The sequence below is a fragment of the Peromyscus maniculatus genome, chromosome 10, assembly GCF_049852395.1.
Source record: "Peromyscus maniculatus bairdii isolate BWxNUB_F1_BW_parent chromosome 10, HU_Pman_BW_mat_3.1, whole genome shotgun sequence".
Lineage (NCBI taxonomy): Eukaryota > Metazoa > Chordata > Mammalia > Rodentia > Cricetidae > Peromyscus > Peromyscus maniculatus.
Window position 1 is genome coordinate 96063537 of NC_134861.1, and position 12518 is coordinate 96076054.

The following is a 12518-nucleotide window of genomic DNA, read 5'->3' on the forward strand; positions in this document are numbered from 1 at the left end:
AGGAGCGCGAGCCGCAGACCTCGGCCACGGCGCCGCCGCCACCACCAACCTGAGCGAGCGTGGGGCTGAGTCAAAGGCAGAGCCGGGCGCCGGGGCCCAGGGCACTGGTTGTCATGGCAACCGGGGCGCTGGTCTCTTTCTCTCCCCCCTCCCCTCACCCCAGCGATACCATCCCCCTAGAGACGGGGCGGGGCGGGGCGCCAGGCGGACCAATGAGGCGGAGCGGAGCGTCGGGGCTGAGCCCCGCGGTCCTATCCGGGCGCGGGCGGGGTTGAGTGACAGGCCGGGGGCGGGGCCGGCGCGCCGGGGCGAGGAGGAGCCGCGCGGCGCGAGGAGCTGGGCCGGCCGCGCCGCGGCGAGGGTGACACCACACCATGGTCACAGTCCCCGGAGCTCTCCGCGCCGCCGCCGCCGCCGAGCAGCGCCCCCCGGCTCGTCCGTCCTCCTCAGCCGCCCGGGCAGCGCCGCGCGCGGGCGGCCGTCGCTGAGGCGCTTGCGGAGTCGCCGCGGGCCGGCGGGAGCTCGGCGGGGGTCGCCGCCCGGCGATGCTGCTTCCCTCGCCGCCGGACCCCTTCCGCGCACGCCCCGAGCAGCTCCGCGAAGCAGAGGCGGCGGCTCTCGGCGCCCGCGCGCGCCGCGCTCCGGTGGCCGCACCGGGGCTCCCCACGCGCCGGTAAGGAGCGCGCGCCGCCCCGGGCGGGCTCGGCGGGATGTGCGGGCCTCCGGGGCGTCCCGTCGGGTCCCGTCGGGTCCCCGCGGTTCGGGTGGTTGGGGTGCCTGGTGCGCCGCGGGTGGGAAGCGCAGAGACCACCACCTCCCCTCCCCTCCCCGAGTGGGAGCGACGGGCTGTGTGGGTGGCAGCGAGTTGTGACATTGCCCCGTGGAGCCGGTGCGGCCAGCCCTTGCGCGGAGCGCGCGGAGGGAAGGGGGCTCCCGGAGTCTGTTTCTAATTTCTGTAAATGATTGCGGAGATGGTGTGGCGAGAGGCCGCCCAGAAGAATGTGTCTGTGTAAGGGATCGGGGCAGGGGGTGGGGACGGGGACCGGGGCGCGAGAGACGCTGCCTGATCAAACTTTCTATGAGTTTGCTCCTCCTTGCTCCAGGCCAGTCGTCCCGACTTTCTTTGGCTCTGTTAACGTGAGCGCGGAGAGCCGCGGAGTTAAAAGTTAAGCCAAACTCACGGAACTTTGGAAATTTAATTTCCTTCGGTTGTGTGTGAGAAGAGGGAGGAGGACGGGGAGACACAGGACGGAGTTACAGCCGGGCAGGTTTCTTGGGCCTTACCGGAGTCAAAGATCGACACCTCCCCACATTGGCGACTAATCTTTTCGACAACCTTCTGTTATTTTCCCTTAATTGCATCTTTGAAATAACAAACGCGGTGACTTCATAGGGAGCTAGCTGCCTGGAGCTGAGTTTACCTCTCCGAAAATGGGGCAATGGGGTTTGTTTTCAAGGCGGGTCCTACACAAAATGTGGGACACCTGATCTGTGGGTTGAAGGGCGCTGCTAACTAATTAGGAAGATTTTAAAAGGTCTATCTAGAGAGTTTATATTAAAGGATGGGAAGGAAAAAAAAGTACCTGTATTATGAAACAAGCGTTGGTATTTTCCCAAATTCTTGAACTGGGTTGGCAGGGTCGGGGTGAAAACGTGCTTCATTCTCGTTGTCTGCCAGGAGTGGTGACGAGGTACAAATTATTTCTTCACTTGAAGTTTTTTTCCCCCTAAATTCATGACGATAATGACTCAATAGATTCATAAATTTATACAAAGTACCGTGGCCTCCAGTCCTACGTGTGCTTTGCAGTGTTTTTTCATAACATAATGTTCTAAATTAGATAGATGTTCTCCAGGTTTCCTGGGAGTACCTGTGGTGAGAAAGGAGATGGCTATTAGAATTTAAAATAGAAACTCTTCAGGATTATTTAGGAAAAAAGATATATTCTATAGCGTCTTTCACTTTCAGCATCAGAGAACTGTGACCTCCTTTACCATTATGTAGATTTATCTTTGAATTTACATTGTTCCACCAACACCTCCTTATGCCAAGTCTTTTTTTTTTTTTTTTTTTGGAGGATGATTATCAACATCCAAAAGTACACACACACACACACACACACACACACACACACACAGACACACAGTCAGTTTAAAGGGCAGATTTGAATACCACGATGGTGTCAGAAGTTGTAAAACTTTTTTTTTTTATGTTGTTTGTAAGATGCCTCTTAAATGCAGGATTTCAGCAGGAGAATGGACGGGGCCATTTGTTTGCGGATAGTAGGTGTTCATCATGGGGGTGGGGTGGTGGGGTGGAACCCAGGGCTTTGCACAGGCTAGGCAGGCAGGCGCTCCATGCCTGAGCTGCGTACCCACACCTAGGTCTTTATCTTACAGAGCTTATCTTTTATTTAAGAGAACTGAGTCTAGCCATGTTTCGCCTTTAGTAGATTAGGGATTGGGAGGGTGAGCATGGCTGCTTGTCCGTCAACAGTTGTTTTTTTGCTTGTCCCGTCCCAAATCTGTTACAGAAGAAGAGTGTCTGGGGAAACTGGAACTTCTTTTTCCTCGTTTTCTGCCCTTTTCTTTCTGCCATTTTAAAAAATGAAACGTGAATCAAATTATAATTAATGCTATTTAAAATTGAAATGAAACCCAGCCATGCTCCAAGCCAGTACATTTGTCAGCATGTTCTTACTTGGAATGTGTTTGGGGAAGTCTGTAGGTCTTGTTAGGATAGAGACTTTAAAGTATTGTCACCAGGTCTCTGCTGCAGCTGGCACGACTCCTTTGAGTTCTTATCACTTGAAAAGGTGGAGCCTGAGAAGCAAGGAAAGATCCTGCTGCTTAGGGTAGAATAGGTCTTCTCCCTGCTCCCCCCTCCTCCTTTTCTGAAAGTTTTTCTCCATTTAAAAATTAAAGTGGGCCTAGTACACAAAAACTGTATTTTTAAAAGATAGTTTTTTCATCAGTAAATTGATATGTGGCTTTTAATGAGCTAAATAAAAGTTAAAATTTTCATGTCATATCAGAACTAGCATGCCCCTACGCTGAGAGAGGAGGCCTGACAATAGTGTAGGGAAAAGTGGAAACATTGTTTAAAGATCCTTCTAGTCTGCTTTTTGTTTTGTTTTGTTTTGAGACAGGGTCTTTCTACAGAGCCCCGACTGTTCTGGAACTCCCTGTGTAAACCAGGCTGGCCTGGAATTGACAGAGCTCTGCTGGCCTCTTCCTTCTGAGTGCTGGGATTAAAACCATGCATCACGTCCTGCTCTAGATCCTTCTATTCTGGTGTCATGAGGGAATGCCCTGTACTGTCCACACTCCATCCCCAAACGTGTGGCCATTATTAATAGCTTGTAAAGCAGTAGGAAACCAATTGTTTAATTATTTACAAAAACCAACAAAACGAAAGAGTAACTTTTAAGAGATCACATATATAAGGTGGTGTAGATGTGACCTTAACTTAATGGGATTCTGTCATAGCTGGCTGTGTGATGCCTAGGAGCTTTAGCAACGCACTGCTCGGTTAAATGTTTGATTACCGGATGCTTGACCAAAGAAACTTGCTTCTCTGTTGTTTTGTTTTCACAATGGAAAAGTGTGAAAATGTTTTCAAAGAAACTGCTTGGAGCAGAACCTGTGCTGAAGAGTTCAAAGGACCCAACTGTCTGGCAGAGGTCTCCAAATCCCAGAGACCTGAAGTTTATGTCTCACCTGTAAATAATTCAACAGTGTCTACCTCCAGTTCATCTAGAAGATGAGATTAAGTATGCATAGACATGGTTAAGTGCAAGCTCACATCATCTTGTTTAGCCTGTTCACCCTCCTTCTATCCTTCTACAGAATGAAATAGCATTCTTAACTATAGAAGCTTGTGACTGTCTCCTCGGGTCATTTCTGAATGTCTAGACCGGTGGTTCTCAACCTTCCTCATGCTGTGACCCTTTAATACAGTTTCTCAGGTTGTAGTGACCCCCAACTGTATGATTATTTTTGTTACTACTTCATAACTGTAATCTTGCTACTGTTATGAATCATAAATCTCTGATATACAGGCTATCTGATAGGTGACCCACAAGTTGAGAACCATTGGTCTAGACTGTGTAACTCACATTTAGCACTAGAGTTCTTGTTTTGGTTTGTTTTTTTCCTTGAATCTGGGTTGTCAAAAGGCCAGCAAAGAAATGTCTGCCTCATTGAGCATCTGTGCTTCTTTTCTGATGTTCTTTCTAGCTTAGTGGTACCCAGCTACATTGTCTCTTAGAGTCACTTAGATAGATTTTAATATTTTGTATGCTCTGACACCAGCCCCTATCAAACAAAATAGTTCTCAGGGTAAGAGCCAGGCATCTGAAGTTCTAGAAGCTACTCAAGAGATGACTCCATAGAAATACCTTGGGAAGCAATGCTCTGGACTCATCTCCATAGTTTAGAAAATATTTTCACTTCATTGTATTTTTCTTTGTGTCTGTGTGTCTGTGTGTGCATGAGAGCATCTGTACTTGTAATTTAGACTGTGTGCACTCTATTTCCTTGTCTTCTCTAGTGTTGGGGTTAAACCTGGATGGAGCCTTGTTTATATCCACTGACTCCATTCCCATTCCCAGCCTTGAAGTTGCTGTTTTCTAAGATTTGTTTTTATCTGTGTATGTGAATGTTTGCCTGCCTGCATGTATGTGCAGTATGTTTGTGTCTGGTCTGTGGAGTCCACAAGGAGGCATTGGATACCCTGGAACTGGAATTTGAGACACTTGTAAGTCTCCATGTGGATGCTGGGAATTGAACCTGAGTCCTCTGCAAGAGCAACAAGTGCTGTAACCACTGAGCATCTCTCCAGCCCTCTAGAATTGTTCTTTTAAGAAAAGATAAATGCCATATCTTTCTCCTGAGAGGGGTTGGTTTTTGTTGTTGTTTAATAAATTCTATTCTCTGACAATTCCATTCATGGCTATAATGCATCTCACTTATGCTTCCCTCACCCTCCTAACCCTGCCAATCCCCTTCTCTTTACAAACCTTTTCCCCATATTCATGACTTTTTGTTTTGTTCTCATGGAGTTTAATCAGGGCTGTCTGTGTGACCACAGATGTTGAACTGTCCATTAGATCCTGGCGTGCTCACCAGTGGGTATGCAGCTAGATACTCTGCCTTCCCATCTCCCCAGATGTTGCTGTGATTTGGCTGTTCTAGGTTGTCAATGTGACTACATCTGGAATTAACTAAAACTCAAATGACTGGGTACACCTGTGAGGGTTGGTTTTTTGTTTTTTGTTAGACCTTCTGTTGGTAGACAGCCATTGTTGGACTAGCTTGACCACTAAAATGTAAGCCATTCTAATAAATCCTATAAATACATGTGTATACCCATCCCTTCTATAAGTTCTGGTCCTCTAGAGAATCCTGGCTAACACAGTTGCCGGTAGGTTCACAGGAAGTGATAGGGCGGTGTTAGCCTTTCTTCATCTACACTTGACTATTGGTGGATGCAGTTTGCAGAGGCCTGCGACCAGTAGGTGCAGCTGCTATGTCATGCTTAGAAATTGCATTGTGTAGTCCTTCTCCTTATCTAATGGTGCTTACGTTCCTTCTGTCCTCTCTTAGGCAATGTTCATTGAGCCTTAGAAGGGTGGTATAACTGTTTAGGCCTAGTTCTTAAGTGTCCTTTATTATCAGCATCTTGTCCCTCTTTTCATTGCAAGATGTGTGGAGACTTGAATGAGAATGTACCCATAAGTCCAGATGCTTGAATGCTTGTTTCTCTTTGGTGGTGCTGTTTGGGTAGGTTTAGGAGATGTTGCCTTACTGGAGGAAGTGTGTTGCTGGGCATGGGCTTTGAGGTTTCAAAGCCATGTGCCATTCCCCGTTCTTTCTCCCTGCTTCCTGCTTAAGGTTCAAGATGTGAGCCCCCAGTTTGCTGCATCGGCTACCATGCCTCCTGACTGCCTCCTTGACGTGATGGACTCATCTCCCTTTGGAACCATAAGCCAAAATAAACTCTTTCTTAAGTTGCTGTGGGCATGGTGTTTTACCACAGCAGCTGCAAAGTCATTAATATAAGCAGTTTCTCTGATTAAAACTAAGTAGCTTTTGTGTAGTTGGACATTTCTCTCCTGCCCACCTGTTCCCAAATACCCACAGCCGCTTACCAAATAATTGACTCGGAGGCTTAATATAAATTATAAATGCTCGGCTAATAGTTCAGGCTTATTACTAACCAGCTCTTACATTTTAAGCTAACCCATATCCCTTATTTGCGCTCTGCCATGTGGTGGTTCCTTTATTAGCATGGCACGTTCATCTGCTCCTTCTTGTGTCTGACTGGCTGCTCCACACTCTGCCTTTCTCCTTCCCAGCATTCTCAGTTTGGCTTTCCTGCTTAACTTTATTGTGGTGGTATTGTGTTCCCCCAAATATTGTGTACCTTAATAAACTTATCTGGGGTCAGAGAACAGAAAAGCCACTAATTAGGCAGTGATAGCACACGCCTTTAATTCTAGCATTCCAGAGGCAGAAATCCATCTGGGATCTCTGTGAGTTTCAAGGCCACATTGGAAACAGCCAAGCATGGTGACTCACGCCTTTAATCCCAGGAAGCAAGCCTTTAATCCTAGGGAAGTGATGGTAGAAAGCAGAAAGATATATAAGGTGTGAGGACCAGAAACTAGAAGCATTTGGCTGGTTAAGCATTCGGCTGGATAAGCTTTCAGGCTTTGAAGCAGCACAGTTCAGCTGGGATTCATCCTGGATGAGGACTCAGAGGCTTCCAGTCTGAGGAAACAGGATCAGCTGAGGAATTGGCAAGGTGATGTAGCTGTGGCTTGTTCTGTATCTCTGACCTTCCAGTATTCACCCCAATAACTGGCCTCGGGTTTGATTTTATTAATAAGAACTTTTAAGATTCCTGCTTCCCTTTATCCTGTTCAGCTATTAGCCAGTCAACTTCTTTATTAAACCAATCACAGTGATACATCTTCACTGTGTACAAAAGGATTACTCCATAACTCCTTTGTTTGTGGGTATAAACATTGATATTTATAATGTGGTTTGATGGTATTAATTCAACCAAGAAGTAGTACTAGGTTCCCACCTAGGGCCTGCGACCTCCTCCATCGTTAGTTCTGGACTGGTTTAAAGTGTGGATTCCTCCTTTGTGGGGCAGTCCTCAGACACAGCCATCAAGCAGTTGGTCACTCCAGTCATGCCACCCGTGGGCATCTTGCCTGGCAGGTTGGTATTGTACTGCCTAAGGTTCCTGCTGGAGAAGACCCTTGATACATCCCTGGTGGCCCGCATAACACCGTTCGGCACTGTGAGAACCAGTCAGCAGGGAGGAAACTGCCAGCTTAGTTCCAGCTTGATGTCTCCCTATCTTGCGCCCAGGGTGTGTAGTCTTTTCAGCGATAGGTTCTTATGAACTAGTCCTGGAGAGTAACTTCCTAGGTAGCTTTTTCTTGCTGTGGTATAACGCACTGACCAAAAACCTCTCGAGAGGAAGGGGTTTGTTTGACTTACACTTCTGTAGTTCATCATGGAGAAGTAAGGCAGAACTGAAGCAGAAACCCCAGAGGAATGCTGCTTATTTGCTTGTTTAGCAACCAACCTTCTTACACAATTCAGGGCCACCTGCCCAGGGGTGTACCTACAGTGGGTCCTCCTACAGAAATCGTAGACGAAATGCCCCACAGACAAGACAAGCCCACAGGTCAGATCCTCCAGAGATGCCCTCTTTCCAGGTGACTCCAACAGTAGCCAAGAGGAATGGAAAGAGCCTTTCCTCTTTCCCAAAAAAGCCTTGGGACCTACTGCGGTACCCCACATCTGGCACTGGGGTATTTTTAGTGCCAGCATTGACTGTCCTATCTGGGTCTCTGCCTTCAAACTCTCTCTTATGTTTGTTTGTTTTTTTATGTTGTTACTTTATATATTTCCTGGGCCACATGTTATCTTTTTTTTTTTAAATTTAATTTATTTTATAATTCCATTCAGTTCTACATATCAGCCACGGGTTCCACTATTCTCCCTCCTCCCACCCCCTCCCCTTACCCCCAGCCCACCCTCCATTCCCACCTCCTCCAGGGCAAATCCTCCCCCGAGGACTGAGATCAACCTGGTAGACTCAGTCCAGGCAGGTCCAGTCCCTTCCTCCCAGACTGAGCCAAGTGTCCCTGCATAAGCTCCAGGTTTCAAACAGCCAACTCATGCAATGAGCACAGGACTTGGTCCCACTGCCTAGATGCCTCCCAAACTGATCAAGCCAATCAACTGTCTCACCTATTCAGAGGGCCTGATCCAGCTGGGGGCCCCTCAGCCTTTGGTTCATAGTTCATGTGTTTCCATTCATTTGGATAATTTTTTTTTCAATAATTGAGTAAAACCGAAATTTATTATAAGCCACAGTCGTCCTAGGGACCTCCATGCTATATATATAGCCTCCATGGTTCTATGGGTTGTAGTCTGATTGTTCTTTATTTTATATCTAGAATCCACTTATGAGTGAGTACATACCATGACTGTCTTTCTGGGTTTGGGTTACCTCACTCAGGATGATTTTTTCTAGTTCCATCCATTTGCCTGCAAATTTCATGCTTTCATTGTTTTTCTCTGCTGAGTAGTACTCATTGTGTATATGTACCACATTTTTTCATCCATTCTTCCGTTGACGGGCATCTAGGTTGTTTCCAGGTTCTGGCTATTACAAATAGTGCTGCTATGAACATAGCTGAGGATGTATCTTTATGGTATGAATCAGCATTCCTTGGGTATATGCCCAAGAGTGTCTTATGTTTTTTAATTGAACTCCAGACAGCAAGTTACTGAATGGCTTTTGTTTTGTTTTGATTAGTCCTCCCAACCCTCACCCTCCAGCTGCCCCACCCAGCCCCTCCCTTTTGACCCCTTCCACCTCCAGCATTTCCCCTCGTCCCTCATCTTACCTTAAGGCACCTCTCCACAGCACACATGTTGGATGCCAGCATTACCTCTTTCTGTTGTACCTAGTTCTAACTTCCTTTTCAGAGTGCTCGAAGGCCGACCAAATAGCTTAATTCCTTTCAGATGCTAAGCTTGAGATGTGGAAATGTAATGTCCCAAACACTAAAAATAGAACAGTCATCATTCTGTCTCCAGTGTTAGGAATAGATGAGGTTTCCTTTTGAAGGAATATCTTTTTCTTTGCCTAGGAAGGCTCATAGTTATCAAATGACATGATCAGATTTTCAAAAGGAAACTCTTATTACTCTTATTTGGTGCTAACATGAGCACACAGAGTGACTTCCGTCCTCCCCCTCCCCCCCATGGTGAAAGATTTCCCTGTAGAGAAGAAAAAAAAAATCCCAAAGAATTTTAGAAAATTGGAAGCTGACCTTGAACCATTGAATTTAATGGTGACTTCCACTGTGTCCGCTGCTGACTAGCAGCTTGAAAGAAGCTGCGTCATTCACTTTCCTGCATGCCTACTTGGTTGCCAAGGTTTTACTGGTTTAATATGCTCTTAGTATAAGTGAAAAGAAATGTTGATTTCAGTTAAAACTGCTTTCTTTGTGGCTAATTCTTTTTCATATACTCCTTCCCCCTACTCAGATGATACACTGTTGAATACACACTACAGATAGTGTATTTTTGTTTATAGCATAGCCCACGATGGCTACAAATTCAGCATGAAGCCTAGATTTACCTTGAACTCCTGATCCACCTGCCTCAGTGATGGGATTTACAGTGTGTACCACCACATGTAGTATATTCATGGAATCAAAACGAATCATTCTTAATGAATATCTAGGTTAGAACAATTATGCTCATGGAATCATGAAATGATAGCAAAGGCACTTAAAGTTGCATTTTGCTTTGTATTTTGAAGAAAGATGATCTGAGAATTATTTAAAATCAGAGAACTCTTTTAAGAAACTTAGTTTCCCTTGTTATTTTCTCTTCTAGAAAAGTGTAACTTGGAATATTTCAGCTATTTATTTCAACTGAAGTAAATATTTGGTATTTATTTATTTATTTATTTATTTATTTTATTTTATTTTTTTTAAAGATTTATTTATTTATTATGTATACAGAAGAGGGCGCCAGATCTCATTACAGATGGTTGTGAGCCACCATGTGGTTGCTGGGAATTGAACTCAGGACCTCTGGAAGAACAGTCGGTGCTCTTAACCTCTGAGCCATCTCTCCAGCCCAATATTTGGTATTTAAAGCATTCACCTGAAGCCGGGCGGTGGTGGCACACGCCTTTAGTCCCAGCACTGGGGGGAGGCAGAGCCAGGCGGATCTCTGTGAGTTCAAGGCCAGCCTGGGCTACCAAGTGAGTTCCAGGAAAGGCGCAAAGCTACACAGAGAAACCCTGTCTCGAAAAACCAAAAAACAAACAAACAAACAAACAAAAAAGATACAAATGGGAACTTTTTTTTTTTTTTGAGACTGCTTCTCTGTGGAGGCCTGGCTGTCCTGGAACTAGATATGTAGAAGACCAAGCTGGCCTTGAACTCACTGAGATCATCCTACCTCTTGTCTCCAGAGTGCTGAGATTAAAGGCGTGTGTGCCACCACACCTGGCTACTTCAGCTTTTTTTTTTTTTTTTATTTTTTTCCCCCAAGACAGGGTTTCTCTGTAGCTTTGTGCTTGTCCTGGATCTCGCTCTGTAGCCCAGGCTGGCCTCGAACTCACAGAGAGAGATCCACCCGCCTCTGTCTCCGGAGTGCTGGGATTAAAGGCATGGGCCACTGCTGCTCAGCATACTTCAACTTGTAAACAGTATTTTAATGTTGTTACATAATGTTTCACACTCAGTGTGCACCTGAGAACCCAGGGGAGGTATTTTAAGTAACATTTCCTCTAAATCTTTCTTGATGTTTACTTTAGCTCACCAGCGTTTATTTCAAGGTTAGTCTAAGGTCTTGGTATGATACAGTTCCAGTGTAAGTCATAAAGATCACATTGGGAAGGGGATACTGTCCTGCCCAGATGGGTGTTAGATAATATCATTGTGGATGAGCGGCTCTGTTCAAGGTTTTCCAGAGCCGTCTGATGTTGCAAGTTGGACCTGATCTAAGCCATGGCAGCATTCTCACCCTGCTTAACTTTTAAAGGGCCCCTTGTTCATGAACTGCTGTTCTGCCAGTCGCCGGTGATACACAGGGATGATTTGCTGTTCCAGGTCCTCACTGTGCTCCCTTTGCTCACCATTTTCAGTGAACTACTTGTGTTCCTTCATAGTGGTGAGAAATTGCAGTTCGTAGTTAATGCAAGAAACCTAATGTAGGGGCTGGAGACATGGCTCAGAGGTTAAGAGCACTGACTGCTCTTCCAGAGGTCCTGAGTTCAATTCCCGGCAACCACATGGTGGCTCACAACCATCTGTAATGAGATCTGGTGCCCTCTTCTGGCCTGCAGTCACACATGCTGTATACATAATAAATAAATCTTTAAAAAAAAAAAAAAAGAAAAGAAACCAAATGTAATAATGGGCTGTGGAAAGCTGGGATTTTTCTTTACTATATCACAGTGTCTGGGCATAATCCTTTGGAGCTGAGCTAGTGGCAGTTTCTGAATATGCCATCGATTCCCCAGACAACTGTTTTCTTTTCTATTTTTGTATTGCACAGTTTTTATCCTCAATATGGCTTCATGATTGCGAAGTGGCTGCCAGCATTCTATTTGAAATGTTATTGTTGCAGGCAGAGAGGATAACTAGGAAGTGGGAAGTTCTACACAGTATACCTCTTCTCACCCAATGACTTCCATTTCTTTTGGCAACCCCAACTTGTTAGGGAAGTTGAAAGTTATAGGGGTTTTGGTGGATATTTGGTTGTCCTATAAAACAAATTATAGTATAGTAGATATTGGGGATCCAGTTATTGTTCTCTTTGAAGTCAACATTGTGTGTGTGTGTGTGTGTGTGTGTGTGTGTGTGTGTGTGTGTGTGTTTGTGAGTATGTGTCTATGGGTTTTGTTTTTGAGACTGCATCTTGCTATGTAGCCCAGGCTGGCCTTGAATTCTGCCTTTCATTCTCACTCTCCCCATAGCTAGGATTACATTTGTGTGACCATACAGTGGGGACGTTGAACACTGTACACGCTCCTTGGGGAGGCTGGTTTGTGGCAGTAAGACCATTTGCTGCCGTTGTTCTTTGCATTATTTGGTACTTTATTCTTGGTAATATATCATTCATTCATGCAGTTGGTCAATCAGCATTTGGTCTACTCTTGATCCACTAAGATGAGTTAATGCTAACATTTTAACAAAACAAATCAATGTCTATTCATAGCCATTCATAAATGTTTAGTTTTTTTGAAAACAGAGTGTCTTGCTTTGTTCATTCACATTCAGGAGTAGTTAGGAAGCACAACATAGCAGAAGGAGTTCAGATTTTGAGTTCAGGTAGTCCTCAGTTTTAAGTTTTATTTAACAGAGTGATTTAGGATTATTTCTTCTGAGTTTGTTTTGTAAAATGGAAAAAAATAATATCTCCTTGATAAGGTTTTGTAAGCTTTATTTCTGAATGGTAAA

At 45.2% G+C, this 12518-nt stretch overlaps 1 protein-coding gene across 7 annotated transcripts in view; it reads left to right on the forward strand.

Moving 5' to 3' along the window:
* The first annotated feature begins 540 nt into the window (after nucleotides 1–540).
* Ptpn13 (protein tyrosine phosphatase non-receptor type 13) overlaps nucleotides 541–12518 on the forward strand; it is a 175653-nt gene continuing 163675 nt past the window's right edge. For 6 of the 7 annotated variants that reach the window (XM_076546807.1, XM_076546810.1, XM_076546812.1 and 3 more), the window contains exon 1: nucleotides 543–673. The gene's annotated coding sequence lies outside the window, so the exon portion shown is untranslated. Of the gene's footprint in view, nucleotides 674–12518 lie in introns of all 7 variants that reach the window. The other variant, XM_076546808.1, reaches the window with a different exon arrangement.